This window comes from Schistocerca nitens, chromosome 1 (genome assembly GCF_023898315.1).
Source record: "Schistocerca nitens isolate TAMUIC-IGC-003100 chromosome 1, iqSchNite1.1, whole genome shotgun sequence".
Lineage (NCBI taxonomy): Eukaryota > Metazoa > Arthropoda > Insecta > Orthoptera > Acrididae > Schistocerca > Schistocerca nitens.
Window position 1 is genome coordinate 560,170,980 of NC_064614.1, and position 19,962 is coordinate 560,190,941.

The window sequence follows — 19,962 nt, forward strand, 5'->3', positions numbered from 1 at the left end:
ATATATACTCAACTTAATAGTCATCACAACCAACTATTGCGAAAAAGCAAGGGTAATATAGACACGCGCGGTTGATAGAACAGGTATCGTTGTTCATGATTTAAAGTAATGTTTCCAATTAGTGTCGTTAAATCAATCTTCAGGGCTTTCAAACCAGCCGTGCCACCTGCTTTATCATACACTTGTCAAAAATGGGAGAAATTAATACAAAATTTAAGCAACGTTTTCCTTAGAGCCCAGTAGTATTTTCTTAGAATGTCTAAATTGTTATCGGGAAAAAAATGAACTTAAGGGTTCAACCTTCATCGACAACAAAGTCGTTAGAGACGGTTGTGATCTTTAGTGCTGGAGCCGGCCGAAGTGGCCGTGCGGTTAAAGGCGCTGCAGTCTGGAACCGCAAGACCGCTACGGTCGCAGGTTCGAATCCTGCCTCGGGCATGGATGTTTGTGATGTCCTTAGGTTAGTTAGGTTTAACTAGTTCTAAGTTCTAGGGGACTAATGACCTCAGCAGTTGAGTCCCATAGTGCTCAGAGCCATTTGAACCATTTTAGTGCTGGAGATAAGGGAAAACAATCTTCTCTAGTAGGAGCCTAACATAATTTATCTTTCTAACGTAGGATCGCTTGACGCCTAGATGAAAGCTGTGCAGAGAAACGGGGGAACGGTCCTGGAGGCTGGTGACCGCGTTGCAGAGTTCGTTGCCACGGTCACCGCCGCCAGCTTTCACGAACGCCAGCTGCGCTGCTGGTTGGGGGTCGCTTTCTAGTTGCCGCGTACCCCCTCGATGTGGGGCACTGTGTCAGTGCGCGGGGCCCTCAAATCCTACTTACGTAACTCCCCGCCTCATCCCGTTTAGCACCTCTTGCTGACGCCTGACAGCTTGCAGTCCGAATCGTCTGCGAATCGCCGTACTTACCAGTCATGCGAGAAAAAGCAAGAAGCCTCCCCGCGTTGACCAGTTGCCCGGCAGGATCAATTCCTTTTTGCTCTCGAAGAGTAGGGTCAACAAAAACGAACCCAACAAGCCGACGTACTTCGTCTTTCTCGAGAAAACCAGCTGTGACGTCTACTCTTGGCACAAAGACAGTGATGAGCTAAAACATTATGACCACCTACTTAAAAGCGCGTTGATCCACTTCTGGAACGCAATTCAGCAGTGATTCTGCGAGCCATGAATTCTACAACTACTTCATATGTTTCCAGAGGTTTGTTGCTCCAGATGCTTACGCACACGTCACACACTTGCCGTAATTTACGGACGGTTGATCTGTGGGCTCAGAGCTGGCGCCCGATAGCGTCCCAGTTGGGTTTGATCGGATTCGGGTAAGCCGAATTTGATGACCAATACATCAACGTTAGTTCACTATTATACTCCTACAACCATTGCAACACGATTCTGGCCTTGTGACACGAACAGTTATCCTGCTAGAAGATGCAATCGCTGTTGAGGAAGACATCAAGCATAAGCGGTTACAAGTGGCCCCTAATAATGTTGACGTAGTCCACAGCTGTCTTGATGCCTTCGGTTACTACCGCAGGTCCCATGGAAGCCCAGGCGAATGTCACCCATAACATAATACTGCTCCCACCAGTCTGCGTCCGTGGCGCTTCATGTTTCGAGCAGGCATTCGCCTGGATGACGTGGTATCTGGACACGACGATTGACCTGATTTAACAATGAACGGTGTTCATCCGACGAGGCGGCACGATTGTATTGATTTGTCGTCCAATATTAATGATCCTGTGCCCACTTAATCATAATTGACGACGTTGTTGGTTCAGTATGGGAATACGTAGGGGTTCTCTATTGCCATGTTCAACACTTTGTGCTGAACGGTGTGCGCCAGCACTGACTCTGTCATCAGATCGGACACAGACCGCCGCCTATCCTGCTTTAGAGAGCGGGCAAGCCTCCTATCCCTGCATTCTCTGATGTATGGACGTCCACCTTGTCGCCTACTCGTGGTTCCAACATTTTTCAACCACTTTCCACAGATGCTCACGACAGTAGGACGCGAACAGCCGAACATCTTCGCCGTTTCCGAGATGCTCACTCCCAGGCACTGGGTCACAACAATCGGCTTTGGTTAAAGTCGCTTAAATCGGCGGATTTCCGCAATTGCGCCACTTACCGTCGCTAGTATGATTCCCCATTCTCTGCCCCCTCATATAATTATCTTACCGCGTCATGTGCTCTCCGCGCCACAATGCAGCATACAACCTGGTCATAATGTTTCGGCTCATCAGTGCAAGTGTTACTGATCTTAGACTTAAATACGGTACTTAGCCGTACATTATACTTCCTCCGATCTCAGCCACGGCAGGATTAGGAATGTCGGCAAACTCCAGTTCAGGTTCTCAAGTAAAAAGAGGACTGCTTGAGCCGGTCCAAAAGTTTGTTCCATTCTTTCAGTGGATTTCAGCGTAAATGTGTGAAAGCACACAGTGTACAGTCATGGAGGGTGAAACCATCTTTGCAATAAAATTGTCGTTTCCTATTTAGTATTGGAAAAGTAGTTCTTGTAATGACTGTTGGGCTCCGACGCCAAACTGAGCTTCGATATCGATTGGCTGAATCCTAAATTTCAATCGGCACTTGACTGCAGATGATTTCGTGCTTTCCTGTGTTGCGTCAGATTTCTTGGACACTGAGGTGGCTAGTAATAATGCAGTTAATTAGAACACTCCGAATAAGTAATACTGTATTAATTGCAACAAAACTTATCTTTGATCGCCAGGCTCGGCTGTATCTACGACACTGCGCACGTGGACTTGCAGTTCAGATCATCTCAAATGAGCCACTATTACTGAGTGGCTAACTGATACAAGTTCAGGATGGCCATACTTTGGCTTCGCTACAGTCAATAGAAAACACAATTTCGAAGACACTTGTTAACACAGTTCTGATAGTTCAAAATGGCTCTGAACACTATGGGACTCAACATCTGAGGTCATCAGTCCCCTAGAACGTAGAACTACTTAAAGCTAACTAACCTAAGGACATCACACACACCCATGCCCGAGGCAGGATCCGAACCTGCGACCGTAGCGGTCGCGCGGTTCTCGACTGAAGCGCCGAGAACAGCTCGGCCACACCGGTCGGCAGTTCTGATAGTGTTGGCGCGTAGGCATAGTTCACGGGAGACGGGAGTTTCTTTACTCCCCGTCGGTTGACACGGGCTGTGCCATGGCGAGTAGGCAGCGAACCGACGTTACTCCGACAAGAACTTTCTGGAACTGGGCAGGTTTCGACGTCAAACACAACTGCCCTCTTGACCTCTGGCGACGCTGTTTCAGGGCAGAGGCGCGGCGATGGCGATGGCGCCTCTGAACTACGGGAGGCACGGCTCCGTCCTAGCATCTCATTGGCGCCCCGTGATACCGCTTTGCTGTGCAGTCTCTCTGCGTGGTCGATACTTCTTGGGCCGCTCTCGATACTCGACGACAGCACGTCCTGTTACCACTGTGGCCATTGTATTTTCAGTGTGTAAACGGAATAGTTCCAAGCACTAACTCAGGATATATTCGTCCACGTTGGGTAGTTAGTGAAACCATGAACTCTTAGGTTTTTGGGAAGCCTTCTACTGTAACTATTATCTACACAGCCTCATAACAGTTTAGAGAATATCGAAAAACGGCAAACACCCTAACTTTTGCTTGTTGCCGTATGGTACTTAATTTGTTGCCATAGCCAGTTTTCCTGATTCACTGACAATAATCCAGTTTTTCTTGTATCGTTGCGATATCCCCGCGAAGAGGGCGTCAGTCGCCTGACAAACATTATATTTCCAGAGGAGTATGTTTATTCAGCAAGAAGGCGACGGACCCGATTCACTAGTGCCAAAACACTCACTCGGTTTCACCAGCAGAATCCCACCCGCTGGCTTGCTCTTCAGTGCAAGCAAATAAGCGACCTTTTTACAGCACCGTCCGCTGCATCCCTTGAAGGCCACAATTCCAAAGGGTTTGCCACTTGATAGCTGGAACATTTTCTAAGGTCGCTTGATCATATCTTAGATAGCTCATTCATAAAGAAATTACTCTTAAACTTTTATAATTTTCGCATAAAATGTTTTAAGTAAATCAACGTGAAATGTACTTAGCATCGTCACAGCTGGCCACTTGGTATGTGATGCACTCTAACGATAACAAGTTATTAATAAGTAATTTTTATCGACATTTTCATCGCAGAAGAGACTAAATGGGGTTGGTCACTTCCTTGCATTTCGTAACACTGACCTCCGATTAGGGGAATAGTTTTTAAAATTGTGTGTGGACACAACGTTTTATGGAAAAAAATACGGATAGTGGAAATGGAATCGCTTTAGCTGTGGAGCAAAAACATTTTACAATTGCGACACACTGAGGAATAAACGAAAATGTATTAAGCGTGACATAACAGACGCAGGGAGGAGAGAGAGAGAGAGAGAGAGAGAGAGAGAGAGAGAGGGGGGGGGAGGGAACGAGGATGGTGTTCAACATCCGGTCAACGTTCTGACCCACCCATTGCTCTGTTGACTTCAGTAATCGAATTAATAGGGAAATTAGCAAATTTTTCAGCCTACGAGGTGCACATGCGTTTACGTGATAAACAAAACTTAGTATGAGGAACTTGAGTCTGAACAATAATAGTTGATTGTTTACTTTGTGATCAATGAAATCTTTGTGTGGCTGTTCGTATAGCTGGCAGACTCTGCTGGCTGCGAAATAATTGGGTTGTTGCTAGGAAATACGAGTATGAGCATTAAAATAATAGAATGAAGCAGGTTACTTTGTTCACGTCAACTTTTTAACGAATGTCAAATCGTTCACTGCACAACGGTCGGAACACTTGTTGACGGTTCAATAAAATCATTTTCAAAACGAATTCACATTGCAGCACCTCATGCCTACTTCCATTTCGTTACCCGACAACAGACTGGCTGACTCCAGCTACTCGTGGATTTTTCTGGCGATATACAAATTTCATAGACAAAGATATGCATATGCATACTATCGATATATTCGATATTCATTAACCAAATTGATACAGACAATAAATATTTAATAAAGTAAAGCAGTTTTCAGCAATTTTATCTTTTCAAATAAATTTGGAAAAGAATAAGTATTATTATATTACTGCATTACAAGATTGATAATTTTAACTATTGTGTATCGTGTTTTTATACTTCGCGAAAAACTATGTGTGCTGAGCAGTTTCTTTATAGCGTCGAGTCATCAGAGAGGGAGTAGTAGGTCTACTGGACGATGTGGAAAGATTAATCGCGTCATTCGCCTCGACTGCATATCCAGATGGAAATTAGAACACCGCTCTTGAGGAGTAAGAGTTCAGTGTATGAACAAGAGAGGTATCTCCAGACACCTATGACTAGGGCATCATTGCCCCCCCCCCCCCCCACACACACACACACAGAAACGGAGACGTGTCATACTTTTCGTGTGTTTCATGTCGTAATAAACGAAGTTATCTTGACACTGGGGATTGATTTGAACGTCGACATGTAAATAAACACGTGTTACAAGCGATGTGCCCTTTTACATATTTCTGACTTAGTGGATTGGTTCACATAGATAGTAAAGTTTAATGAGATTATGAAACAGGACAAATGTAGACATATTTCGCATATGTAAAGCTCTGCACAGAGGTTAAAGTAATATTAAATGTTGGACGAAATCTTGTGAATAACCTCCGCGTTAAACCACAGACCTTGATAATTCTACACAGACATTGCCACACTTGCCCCATACTGAATGTACTTATACATTCAGACTGAAACAACGATGGGGGATAGTGCAATACTTGAATGTTTCCTGATGGGACGAACACGAAGTTTTATAATATGGGGGCAAGTAATAAATATTCTACGTGCTTGCAGTAAATTCAAATTCATGTATTTACAGTGAGTAGGGGCATCAGTTTCTCAAATCACATTTACATTATTCATTTTCCCTGCAGCCTGATCTGAGTCAATTCCATCCACAGAGATATCCGCAGCAAAAGAGAATTAGTTATGGAGCGTCCTGTGCTCGAAAATGCCATTAAGATTACAACCAAAGCGCAGTTCCCTTTCCTGTGATTAGTTGCCGAGCATAAAATGGCTGAGTCAATCGAACAGATGTACACGTTGTTCCAGCATTTTACTGTCATTCCAGGAACGTGATAACTCAGGAAATTGTTGTATTTCCCGCGACAACTTCAAAGACTTAACACACTGACGTCAGCGAACAATACCCGGTCGAGTCGCATATATTTTTATCGGTGTTCAGAGCTCTCGGCCGTGTAATTCTCCTTCGCTGCTATTCAATGTCGCGCTGTGTGGAAAGAGAACAAGGCTCGTGGGACGTTGCCAAGTTTTCTCGACTGGTTGCACAAACGGAAGATACTTACTGGAGCTATCTGATTGTGTGCAACTTAAATGCCTCACGATGCCACTGCAAATATTTTAAAAATTCTTCGGCCGGTTTTTTGTCCCGCTGAGCTAGCAAGAATAGGAAGCGCGAATGAGATTTGGAAGTCGTGGCGTTGTTCGGAAAGGGTCACCACCACTTCACGCGTCTGGAAACTGTCCGTACCAGAGACCACCTGACAGCATCAACACGGCCACATTGATCCGAGGATAGACATTCCAACTACTAGAGATAAGGTAATTACGCCCCCCGTGTCATTTCTTCAAGGTCACCTCCCTGCACACATGGAGTGGAACATACTTCATAGAAATAGACCATTCTGATGGGAACATAAAAATTGAGAACACCATTAGTGCTTGCGTGAAGAGAAAACTCAAAGTTTCACCCTCTCCCTTCACGCCCCAAGTTCATTAAATTCATACTCGTAGGTCTAACCGAGCTTGAATGTGGCATAGTCATTCGAAAATCATTTTAGCAGCTGAAACAGTGACTCGTACTGCTGAGGGAAGTCGCTCCAGAACCCCATGTGAAGCACTTGTCTGCTAGCAATTGAAACCACGTGACATTACTTTATCACTGAATGACCGAGTATCCTATTGTCTTCTTATTGCTGGTAACAAATATTCAGATCCACTCTTCGCTGTTTCTTTCCAGCGAACTCCTGAATGAACATTTAGTTGACGGCCGACAGGTGTCTCCTTTGTTCGTACGTATTGTTCGTCATTGTCAGGACACTACAGAGAGAAACGTTGCAAGATGAAGGTTTAATGCACTCCCACGACGAGATGATTAGAGACGGATCAGAAGCACGGATGGGGTAGAAGGAAAGAACATTGGCGGTGTCATTTTCAAAGAAACCATCCCGGCATTTGCCTTGCGCTATTTAGCGAAATGACGGAAAAGTTAAATTTCTATAGCTAAGCCGGGAACTGAACCTCGGTGCTTCCTAATGCGAGTACATTTTTGTAACCGCTACTTCACCTGCCTCAGTAGGAAAGTAGTGTGCCAAATAGTAGCTACGGATTCTCAAGCTGTGACAACACATTTTTCTCCGCTGAAAAAAAAACCGTGAGTGTTAATTATGTAGCTTCTTTAACACCGCCTTTCCCACTCAAGCAGTTGCTTATGGCTCTGAAGATAATAAAGAAAGATAAAACTAGCACAGCAAATTAGTGGGTTTGAGTTTCGAACAAGCGAGCAGAGCTACGCAAAGAAAATGAACAGTAAACAGCAGATTATTTTAGCTTCTCTCCGTGTTTCGTGTAGGTGCATTGCATGATTTATTGTTGTCTAGATTTTCACAGAAAATGTGCGAGCCGGAATAAATGGGAAATGAAAGACTGGTTCGCGTAGTTCTTGGCGAGTCATTGGAACGAGATACAGAATCTAAGGGGACAATTATTGTGATTCGTTTAATGAGCCCCTCATAAACGACTCCAGTGATCGCAGTCTCTGTTATGAATTTACTCCAAATGGCCAGTGGTCTACACATTATAGAAGACGAGGGCTGTGATTAGTGAGCTCTGCGACGCCATCTACGTGGTTGAAATTTATGGTAATTACGCCGTTCGGTTTCTCACGTCTGACATTACACGGTGACAGCCTGCGGAAGTAAGGTGATTGCTGGAGAAGGGAAATAACAGGCACTCTGGTCCAGTCCAATTGAATTCTTTCCTTGACCGCGGGGCTGTCCACTCAAAAAAATACAGAAGCGAGTTAGAGCGACGAAACTTGGAACTGTCCACTTGTTTAGTTACTCAGCCAGCGCAGGCTCTATAGCGACGACCGGCATGGCTGTTTTTCACACCAGTGCCACAAATTGTATTTCAACGTGTTTCCAACGCTAGTGCACTACTGCCTTAGGTTTTTATTTCCATCAGAATTGCTCAAATGCTGTGTCTAAACAAGCTTCCCTGTCTTTTAGATTCCGAGAGTAAGGTGACTCGTTTCTAAAGAAATGACACCGTGACTGATGAACAAGGTCAGTCGCATTACCCTTTGAAATCCGTGACGTAGTATTGCGGCGATGTATCTGGGTCGAATGTGTAATGCCGGCCACCGGAAGCACTGAATGGAGTATCTGGGCTTATCTCTGTTTGCCAAACGCTGCTGAGTGCGCAATGTCCACAATTTCGTCTTGAGATCGTTTGTTGTTCGTGCAGAACATCAGCTCTGCGACAGCGCAAGACTTAGTACTGAAGAGTGTCAGCTGCTTTCTGTTTTCATTTTCGTTACTCTGAGGCGTTAAAGGTAATCAGTTGCCCATTGGCAGCAAATGTCAAAACGTGCGGATGGGGAGAGTTATTCTGAAATTACCCAACACTATACATAGTTCTTCTTCAGTATGAAGAATATTCGGTGAATTTCTACCATAAGGACCAGATTCAATGTGTACGCTCCTGTTTGATCATTTGCGTGGCAGTAGCATCTCTGTTGGAGTGCATCTTGTTTGCTTCGCTATCGCATGTCCTCCTCAAAGCTTATGCTGCTGGATAGTGAGGTAGCGACGCCTGTAAGTAGGCTACCACGATCACTCAAAAGGAGATGCGGTATCTGGTGACGTCATATGCTGGAACAATCTGGAACAGTAGATACTAATTGTCGTAGCTGTTATTCTGTAAGGCTCATTAATTGCAAGAAGAATAAATGAAAGTAACTGTAACTATAAAGTTGTTATATCTGACGTAGACGACCAAAACCGTGTACTTATGGCGTTGGCACGGTCCTTCACTGCAGAAGTTTTCTACATGGATCTCCGTTCGCCGATTACGTTTGCTACCATCTGCAGACCTGAAGGAAAGTGAAAAGTGGTGAAGGCTGAATAACTGTTCGGACCTGTTCCCAAGACTGCCGCCTAAGCCGTGTAGCCTGAGAGATTATCACAACTTTGGACTGGCCGTAGTCACGTTCAGATTTAACTGGGGGAACTGATGAAAGTCCCACTTCAAAAAACAAATAGGCCGAGAGACAAATAATACGTGTAATTGCTGCAGGAGTAGTTTTCGTAGTACGAAGACCATTATACGGCGAATCAGTAAATATTACTGATTCGTAAAAACTAAAAGCTGCAGTCTCGCCTTTGTTCTGTAATGCGTATACTAAATTACACTTCAGACCTAAACAAGTCGCGTAATGATTATCCATAACGATCCTAAAAGCTTAAAGTAGTTAATTTCGTTTTTCACTTTTCTTCTAATCTGTTATACGTTGAATCACATTACTCATCATGTTATGGCAATGTCTTGCTAATGGAAAAGCATCACGTTGAATAGTAACCACTATCAATATTTGTTTCTGCGAATACTTTTTGTTGCGTTATCCGATATTTCTTTCATTTAAACCAGACGAGGTTGGTTTCGCAGAGGTAAGACAATGGACTTGCATTCGGATGGATAGAGGTTCACCTCCGTTTAGATATCCAAATTTACGTTTTCCCTGGTTTCCCTAAATCGTTCAAGGTGAGTGCCGGAATTGTTCCCTTGAAAGGGCACAGCCGATTTCCTTCCTCGTACTACCTTATTCTGATGTTTTGTATCATCTCTAATGATGGCTTCCTCGACGGGACCTTAAAACCTACTCTTCCTTATCGCTAAATATAGAAGATAACCAACATGCTTCTTTTTCGCTGCTTAACGTAGTGTGATCTTTAGTTCTCATACACTATTTATGGTACATCGAATTTCTTTTCTAACGCAAGGAAGTAACTAAACTCGCCGTGTCAGATTGTAGTGTATACTTTCTACCAGGTGCTTCTCGTGCGTCACTTGTTTCCGTTTCGCCATGTACTCAGTAGGTGGCAGCATCTACCTGAAGAAAGTTCTTTATAGCAATGTCAGCGTACCTTCGACAAATAAAGTTAATTTCTGTTTGTTTTTATTAATTTTGGACCATAATATATTTAGAATATGCTGTAGTATGCTGAAACACCCTACGCTATGGAAAAAATGACTGTTCATTTCATCACAGCCGGCCGTTGTGCCCGAGCGGTTCTAGGCGCTACAGTCTGGAACCGCGCGACCGCTACGGTCGCAGGTTCGAATCCTGCCTTGGGCGTGGATGACCGAGCGAGGTGGCGCAGTGGTTAGCACACTGGACTCGCATTCTGGAGGACGATGGTTCAGTCCCACGTCCGGCCATCCTAATTTAGGTTTTCCGTGATTTCCCTAAATCGCTCCAGGCAAATGCTGCGATGGTTCCTTCGAAAGGGCACGGCCGACTTCTATCCCTAATCCGGTGAGACCGATGACCTCGCTGTTTGATCTCCTCCCCCAGACAACCCAACCCTCGGGCATGGATGTGTGTGATGTCCTTAGGTTAGTTAGGTTTAAGTAGTTCTAAGTTCTAGGGGACTGATGACCTCAGATGTTAAGCCCATAGTACTCAGAACCCTGTTTCATTTCATCACAGCATTGGGTCTACATTCACCAACGACCTATAATTCCACTTTCCAGTGACGCTGTTTTCGTAATTTTTAGGCGTTTGACATTGAGTTTTCTGAATATTACCCTTGTATTTTCTAAACATTCACTTGTATTTTAACCATGTTCTAACATAAATTATATTAACATTGAACATGTCCTAGATTTTGTTGAGTCACACCAACCTTTTAAATTTAGTATTTTAGCCGTATTTCGTCCCAGAACAATGCATTGACCACCAATATAAACTTCTCATTCGTAAAATGTAAGCTTTGGACCGAGAAGGTTAATCAGTACTCATTTAATTGAATGATTTCCTAACACTCTGCAGTAAAATGACGAGGCTTGCAGTGGTAGAGGACGATGCGCAGTACTTAGCGATGACAGCTGTTTCGAGTACTTTGCACGGAACGTTATCAGCCGCGACTCCCACTCGCCAAGTAGCGGCAGCATTCGACCTCGCCACGCCCTCGATCATATCACACTCTCGAGATATACAGCTCGGCTCGAACAGGCGTACGGGAACGTAGCGGCAGCAGTGCTGTGGGCTGCCACGCGTCGGAAGGCAGCGGTTACGTGACGCACGAACGAGGTCGCGACGTACGTACAGCACCGCTACGCTTGGTTGGCGGCCTGCCTACCGTGCTAGGTCTAAAAGCGAGGAGAGGCGTCGCGATAAAGACGCCGTGGTCGCGAGTTAACAGCTGCTCACGAGGGCAGCATCGATTTCGTTCAACTTTCTCACTAGTGCGATGTGCCGGGGCTGAGACGTGGCCACGTCACCCAAATTCATTAAAAAATCCGTATTAGTTTGGCTAGTACTCAACCCTCCCCTTTGCCTACCACAGTTCCTATCACTCAACAGACAATTTATGGAGCAAATTATGATATGCCCTGCTTGTGGTCAGTTTAAGAGTGGCGCCTTCTACTTAATTCTGTTTACGATGATTTGATAGCTGATCTATCTGGCAAAGGGCCCTGATAATAAAGGTGAAATTCAACTACCAAATAATACAAATATTTTGGTATCAGAAAGTGATTTATTGCGAGAATTCGTAAAGTATTACCATACACAAATATTGAATGGAATATAAATAGGAACAATGTAAATTGGGTAATGAGATGTTGGCTGAATTCGCGTACAGGAGTGGGATCAACTATCATACGAGGGTGAATCAAATGAAAACTTTAAATATTTTTTAAAAATATTATTTGTTGTGCAGAAGTGGTACAAAGCTGTATCACCTTTCAACATACTCTCCTCCACGCTCAATGCAAGCTCTCCAGCGCTTACAAAGTGCATAAATTGCTTAAAAAAAATCCTTTTAGTAGTCCGCGCAACCACTCATGCACCGCCTGGCGTACCTCTTCATCAGAACGGGACTTCTTTCCTCCCATTGCGTCTTTGAGCGGTCCAGACATATGGAAATCATTTGGGGCAAGGTCTGGTGAGTATGAGGAAGACACTCAAAATGCAGGTCTGTGATTGCTGCAACTGTTGTACGGGCAGTGTGGGGCCTTGCATTGTCATGTTGCAAAAGGGCACCTGCAGACAGCAATCCACGTCGCTTTGATTTGATTGCAGGCCGCAGATGATTTTTTAGGAAAAAAAATGGTTCAAATGGCTCTGAGCACTATGGGACTCAACTGCTGTGGTCATCAGTCTCCTAGAACTTAGAACTACTTAAACCTAACTAACCTATGGACATCACACACATCCATGCCCGAGGCAGGACTCGAACCTGCGACCGTAGCGGTCGCACGGTTCCGGACTGCGCGCCTAGAACCGCGAGACCACCGCGGCCGGCATTTTTTTTTTATTTTTTTTTAGGAGATCTGTGTATGATGCACTGGTGACAGTGGTCCCTCTAGGCATGCAATGCTCCAAAATGACGCCTTTTTCGTCTCAAGAGTGTCAGCTTAACCTTCCTTGGTCATGGTTCTGTTTGAAACTTCTTTGGTTTTAGTGATGTGGAATGGCGCCATTCCTTGCTCGCTCTCTTCGTTTCCGGTTGGTGGAAGTGAACCCAGGTTTCGTCCCCAGTAACGATTCCTGCAAGGAAGCCATCACCTTCTCGTTCAAAGCGCCGAAGAAGCTCTTCACAAGCATCAACACGTCGTCCTCTCATTTCAAGATCATGCAGACACTTTGTGAAACTGGAGCACATCATGCACGATGTGGTTTGCTGACCCATGACTAATCTGTAAACATGCTGCAATGTCATTCAGTGCCACTCGGCGGTTTTCCTTCACTATGGCTTCAACTGCTGCAATGTTCTGTGGAGTCACAACTCGTTGTGCCTGACCTGGACGAGGAGCATCTTCCACTGAAGTCACGCCATTTGTGAACTTCCTACTCCATTCCTAGACTTGATGCTGTGAAAAACATGCATCACCGTACTGAACTTTCATTCGTCGATGAATTTCAATCGGTTTTACACCTTCACTACGCAAAAACCGAATAACAAAACGCTGTTCCCTGGTGCAAGTCGCAAGTGGGGCGGCCATCTTTATACTCATACTGCGACGGTATGTGTGCAACTGCAGTATGCTGCCACCTACAGGCCATTCTGCACGCTGTTTGTAGCACGCTTACCAACTTACAGGATAACGGCGAAAAATTTCGATTTGTTATTACAAATTTAAGGTTTTCATTTGACTCACCCTCGTATTTCAGAGCCCTGCAAACTTTGTGAATGAGATTATGCCTTAACATGTCACCCCTGACTGTTACGAACAATATCTATCGGCAATGAGAGCCCTTGATACAGATTACACATGCGAACCATGGCTGTGTATGTCGACGAGGCGACAGCATAAGCTGGGAGGGCTTAAATTAATTGGACTACTACGCCGGTGCTGCGAATATATTACCACCTGCAAGACTGGCCGCGCGACGACAGCTGGAAGCACAAGGATGATCATGCAGTACTGTGTGGCGGTCCGCGCCCGTGGGTACAGATCCGACTGAAACAGTGCGAGCATAAAATGACTGACAAATCCGGCTGTTGTCACCAAGTGGTAACTGACAGGTTCTGCCCGGACTACCGTGATAGTAATACTTCTGATTCTCGCGATGACCTTCACTCTGGTTGACCAGAAGTGAAGGACTCTATCGTTCGCTCTGGCGGTCCAGAAGTGAAACACGAGCGATCTCTCTGGCCGTCCAGAAGTGAACCTCTGAACTCCTCACTTCGCCTTCACACCAAAAGATTAGCCCCTTGTCCTCACTGCACAGGAAAATCTCCAGTCGTGCGAGGACACTGAAACGCTGAATGTACGAGGTAGTTGTACAGGGTTTTATATTTTGACTTCCGTTTGATTATGCTGTGTTGTTCGTTTGTTGAAGCACTTGAGAAAGAGCAACGCTCGAAATTAGCAGTGCTTAATAAAGCACTATTTTAAAACGCAGCCAGGTGGGTCGATGGCTTTCTTCAGATTAGTCGACGCTTTGGTGTCCACACAGAAGATGTTGAAAACTGACCCAAGACTCATTTTCATTTTTTCCTTTATCGACTATATTGTGATACGCCGGTATTAGAGCACCAGGGCGTCTAGTTGTGTCGCGATTGCGGATTCTTCACACAGAGATGGTCTACCATTTCGTACCTCGTCATTGAGACATGTCTGACCACACTGGAGGCTGCTGCGCCATACAACCACTGTCGTGTCGTACCACGGTGCATTGTTCCCGTACACTTTCGTCTACTCAGCTCTGACTGTTGCAGAGCAGTTCCCCTACGAATGCAGAAAACGAATCGCCGCACGATTATCTGCACGATCTTGGGATGCACCGTGCTGTTTCGGCAGCTCTAGCGGAATGCTACTGCACTGTGGTGCGGGGATTTTGAGTGCGTCCCAGGACTGAAGACCTCTACCTGCAAACATACAAAAACTTAGTCACGTCGCTTTGTTCCTTTTGATGTGATAATTAGGTCTAAACGTTCCTATCTGCTCCTCGTGAAGTTCAAGTTTTTTAAATTCAACAATACATCCACTTTACTGCCTTGAAAATAAGTGTGGTTCCATTGTGTTGCTCTCGTGACATCACGAGCTTTCTAAATGCAGTGCCGGAATTTCGGGACGACTGCGCGGTTGCTGCTGGCGCAGCGCATATGGGGAACACGGCAGTGGAGGACACGGCACAGGGTGGAGTCGCCTCAGGTGAGTTCGTCTCTAGCGTTACGCGAGCGCCCCGTGTCGTAACGAGTAATTCACGTTTGCGACACTTGGCTTTCACCGCGACCGGGTGGCGGGTGGCGCGTTACGCAAGCGCCCCGCGGTGCGTCCCATTGTGCGGCACACCACGCCACGCTCTTGGCCTATTCTCGCCGCCTCTACGGCGCAGCCCTAACAGCTTTCTGCTGCCGTGGCTATAGATTTCTTAATATTCTAGAAGTTGTTATAGAAGTTATAGTGTCTATATCTCGGCGTTTAACGCGACTGAGGTAACTAGACGAGGAGACGCACAGTACATGAAAACGTCTTCTCACGTTTCTTCCGTTTCTAACAATACCGCCACTTGCAAAGTAGGTTAGAAATCAGATTAATAATGTTGCTCACGCAGCATATGTTCGCTTTATCGGGCAACAACAAAGTTATTGACTGTGGATGGTATCGTCAGAATGGAAATAATGAAGTCACTGTAAAAAAAAGTCATTAATTTTGGCACTTATCTTGAAAGGATTCCCACGTAGATTTTGTCGAAGTTGTTATGGCTCATCTTGTTGATTCTAGGGTGATTCCACTTCGACTGCTAGAAGGTCCAGATCTGTATTTTAGCAATATTTTAAGACCTAACAAATGCGGTTTTCAGACAATTCTTAATGATCAAACAATCCCAGATCAGAACAATGGTATGGTAGAAACAATTTTTGACTTGGTGTTCACGATCCACATTTTTATTAAACTTCTTGTAAATTCACATATACTTCTTCTTAATTGTCACATCATCAAGAAAACAGTTTTGTATCAATCTTGATATATTTAATCTCCACTTTAACCAAACACGAGACTTAACTGTTCTTTTACAAAGCGAAATAACAACTTAACTTCTGCAAAGTGAAATAAAGACTGCTCTGTGCCCATTCGCGCCAAAACGGTTACAAGTAAGTCAAAGATTATGACAGTCTCACAGAAATGAATACACACAAGGACCATATCACTGTAATATATCGATACGTCGGAGTACCTATACATTAATAAAACCAAATGTGAATATTGTCACAAAAATATGTCTGTTACTTTGCAGAAAAGTAGTACGATATTACTGGTATCGAGAACTGGGGTTGGAGTGCCGTAATGGTCACATAAATAAAGAACCATTACACGTTGTAGTGCAAAAGGAGGAGTCAGCAGCGAAACTTTTCATGACTGAAAATTGTTGAGGTGTAGACAGACTCGTTGATATGCAGGGTGTAACAGGTTTAAGACCAGATATTTGTATATGTAGTACTTTAATATGTACGCACATCAGTGTGTTGGTCCTTTTTGCTCTGCATCGAACAGTCTTCCCACAAACACTTCACAAACTTTACGATCTGATGTTTTCTCCACGATCGTAACTGCACCAATAAGTGGACTTCGCCTGTCAGTGTAGGCTAACCATTGTGCGTCCGCGCTTCCACACTTCAGCACCTGACCTGCTACCTAATGGAAAATAAGCATTAATGGCGTGTCTATTTCGACGTGTACTTAGAGGGGCTTACCAACCTAAAAACTCACTACTCCTAACAGCTATAATTATGGTATGTAAATGAAGTAAATACTGATATAATGTTGTTCAGTGCACCTTCATCTGTACCTGTCGCAATATCTGCACGTATACCCGTTACACCATATAAAGATGCTGCATGGGGGTCAAGTGATACAGTTGCGCATCTGTAACATGTCGCAGATGAGGCGTTGTGGCTCTGGAACCGATTAAATGCAAAGTGGAAAGCAGTAAACAAAGTTGTTGCACTTAAAAAATAATAAAGTGGGATAAATAGCACTTACCTTTCGTCGTGAAAATACTTGCATTTCAATTAGGACTCTACTTGAATCCTTACTTCGTTCTCCTCCAGTGAGCTAGCCCACCGCATCTAGAGATTTCTCAGCCGACTGAATGCTATAATGTACTTCCAAAAGAAAAGAAATATGCCTCGAGTACACTTACAATGGGAGCGCGGTACTTCTACAGTCACCGTTCGCTGGCATTACATTTTTGACGAAACTAGTGACATCCATTTTCTTCTTATTATTATTATTATTATTCTTCCTCTTCTTCTTCTTCTTCCTCTTCTTCCTCTTCTTCTTCTTCTCCTCACGGTATTACAATCCTGCGTGGGTTCTCAGCCCCTTCAACAAGTTTTCTGCGCTCTGCCCTCTCCAGCGCTGTTCTGCGCCATCCGCTGACTCTGTGAGATTTTATATCTTCTTCCGCATCGCCTGTTCATCACTTTCTTGGCCTTCCTTCCTGTCTTCTTCCAGTTGGCTTCGATTCAAAACCTTTTTATTCGTTCTTCCAGTATTCATCTTGAGGACATGTCTGAGGCAAGCTATTCTCCTACTTCTTATTAATCTTACACTGTCTGTCCCTTTCCTTATAAACGGCATCAGTTTTAAAGTGATTTCAAATTCTGACAGACATGTTGGACACTCAGTTGATGATAAAACTAATTTGGTTCAAATGGCTCTGAGCACTATGGGTCTTAACTTCTGAGGTCATCAGTCCCCTAGAACTTAGAACTGCTTAAACATACCTAAGGACATCACACACATCCATCCCCGAGGCAGGATTCGAACCTGCGACCGTAGCGGTCACGCGGTTCCAGACTGTAGCGCCTAGAACCGCTCGGCCACTCCGGCCGGCTAAAACTAATTTCGGAGATGTTGTACAAAAGGGTGACGTAATAGGCGACACGTTATTGCAGCGTGTGCTAAATACTGAACATGTGAATAAAATGAACAGTACAAGGCAAAAAATTGTGGCAACAGATAAGGAACACATTTAAAGTATATCAACAATGTTAAATGTCGTATCTACCTAGAGATGAAAGCTTAGCGCAAGACTGGATAACACGGAGGATACCATCAAACCACTGAAAACACTGACGACTAATGAAAACTGTCGTCTGGTTTATACACCCCTCGTTTTCGACAGGAAATCCGAGGATAAGTGATCCGGTTCAGCCTGCGAACACCAGATATTGTCCTAAGTCACGTCACGCCAAGGTTAAGGTGGTGAGATTTCTTGTTAGTTTTCGCGTCCAACGCCGGGCTCGTCGCCTCGTGAACACACTAGCGAGTGAGTATAGGGATACGCAGAGAGCAAGGCCTGCCCTGTTGTGACGTAAGCAACACGGCGGCCGGCATATCTTATTAATCTGGCCGGCGCTCCGGAAAGGTTTCTTCAATGTTTCAGATTGTTACGTAAAGGCGTTTAGGCAACCGCCGCTTATCGGCTCGTGATGCAAGAGGGCTTCGCTTTTCTGTGGGGGAGGAACAGTGGCGGCAACTGTGCGTAGAAAACTGGCGGCGTGCCAACGGCGCAGCGCTGCCGAGTATTCACTGCAGTCTACTGTATACTGCACCGCGGCGGCGGCGGTTCGGGTGACCCGCGTATCGGCCCGGCCGCGCTGGCACGTGATGTTTTCAGGACCGCCCATTAGTGGGTAATCGGTGAGCCATTAAAACATTGTTGCATAATGCTTCAAAACAGAAGATATGACGCCGTTACAGAGACGTCCTTGTTGTCTCTCAATAATACGCTGCTGTATAGACGCAAAAAACCGCCTCATGTTGTGTTTCGCTCTACAGTACACTTCGTCCACACACTAGCCTTTTGTGAGCGTCTCGTGAAGCGAATCGCGAGTAAAATCGGTGAACGCTGTCCAGTTGGTCCTGCGTTTTGTTTCTTTGGCACAGCTTTGAGTATTCGCAAAACGAACCCGAGTCTCACGCTTCCTTCCTTACACTTCGAATTGCAACTGGCGGAGAGCCGTCATACGTCAGAGCAAATCGACCCGTCGGGCCTTGCTGCAAAAGAACTGTGCTGTCAGGAACAACCTTCGGGCAGAGGACTCCTGTACTCAAACGCAGCTACCACCACCATTTGCTCGCATATGATTTATTTAATGGAACGTATGCAGAAGCGAATACAAAATAGCAGTGCCTGTGTTATTAAGAAGTACTATACAAAGTTCCTTCGGACACGCTGGCGTGTCTGAAGGAACAGACACTGCAGCGACCATAGTCGTCAAGAAATACGGGAAATATACACAACGGCTGTATACTACGAGTATAATGACAACGATGCAAATTTGTGCGTGATCGAGACTCGCACCTGCATTTCCTGCTTTCCGCAAGTAGTCGCCTCAGCAGCTTCGGCTATCCGTGCACGAATCACGGTCAGACTCAAACTTCCATACATCGTCGTTCTCATGTCACAACCTGCACTCGTATTCCCGTCCAGAAAGGAGATTTATTGAGAGTCGAGGGCCTGGTATAGGCGAATAAATACTAAATAGCAGTGCTTGTGTTATTAAGAAGTGCGATGCAGTCTTCCCTGGGACATTGCATTGTACTTCTTAATAACACAGGCAGTGCTATTTAGTATTTATTCGACAACACCAGACCCCCGACTCCCTATAAATATGTCCTCCCTGGACGGGAATATACGTAACCTAAGAGTGCAGGTTGTGACCCAAGGACGGCGACGTATGGACATTTGGGTCTGGCCGTGATTCGTGCACCGATTGCCGAAGCTGTCAAGGCGACGTCTCTCGTAAAGCGGGAAACCCGTGTTAGAGTTCCGGTCCGGCAGAAATTTTTAACGTCGTCATTCTAATACAAAGCCGAAGGTGGTTCATACCGCAACTGCGAATACGTTTCCTGTATGTAGAAGCCCTACAAACTTCGTCACATTGTACACCTCATTTTAAAACTGCGTATTTATGAAAATAATTCGCCATTGCTGATATTAGTTGCTTCGCCGTTGCCACCTTGGTCCAGAATCGCAACTGTTGCTCACCATGTTGTTTGCTTATTTATCGTATGGTTTTTAAGCACAGTAACAAGTAAAATTCAAAGCATAATACGCGTAATTTACAAACAGACATTTAAATTATTTATACGATCAATCTCGTTACTCGT

General features: G+C 44.9%; 1 protein-coding gene across 1 annotated transcript in view; it reads left to right on the plus strand.

Annotated features, from left to right (window-relative positions):
• Positions 1-19,962, plus strand: part of LOC126260274 (LON peptidase N-terminal domain and RING finger protein 3-like) — a 215,059-nt gene that overhangs the window by 137,176 nt on the left and 57,921 nt on the right. The gene's annotated exons all lie outside the window — the stretch shown is intronic.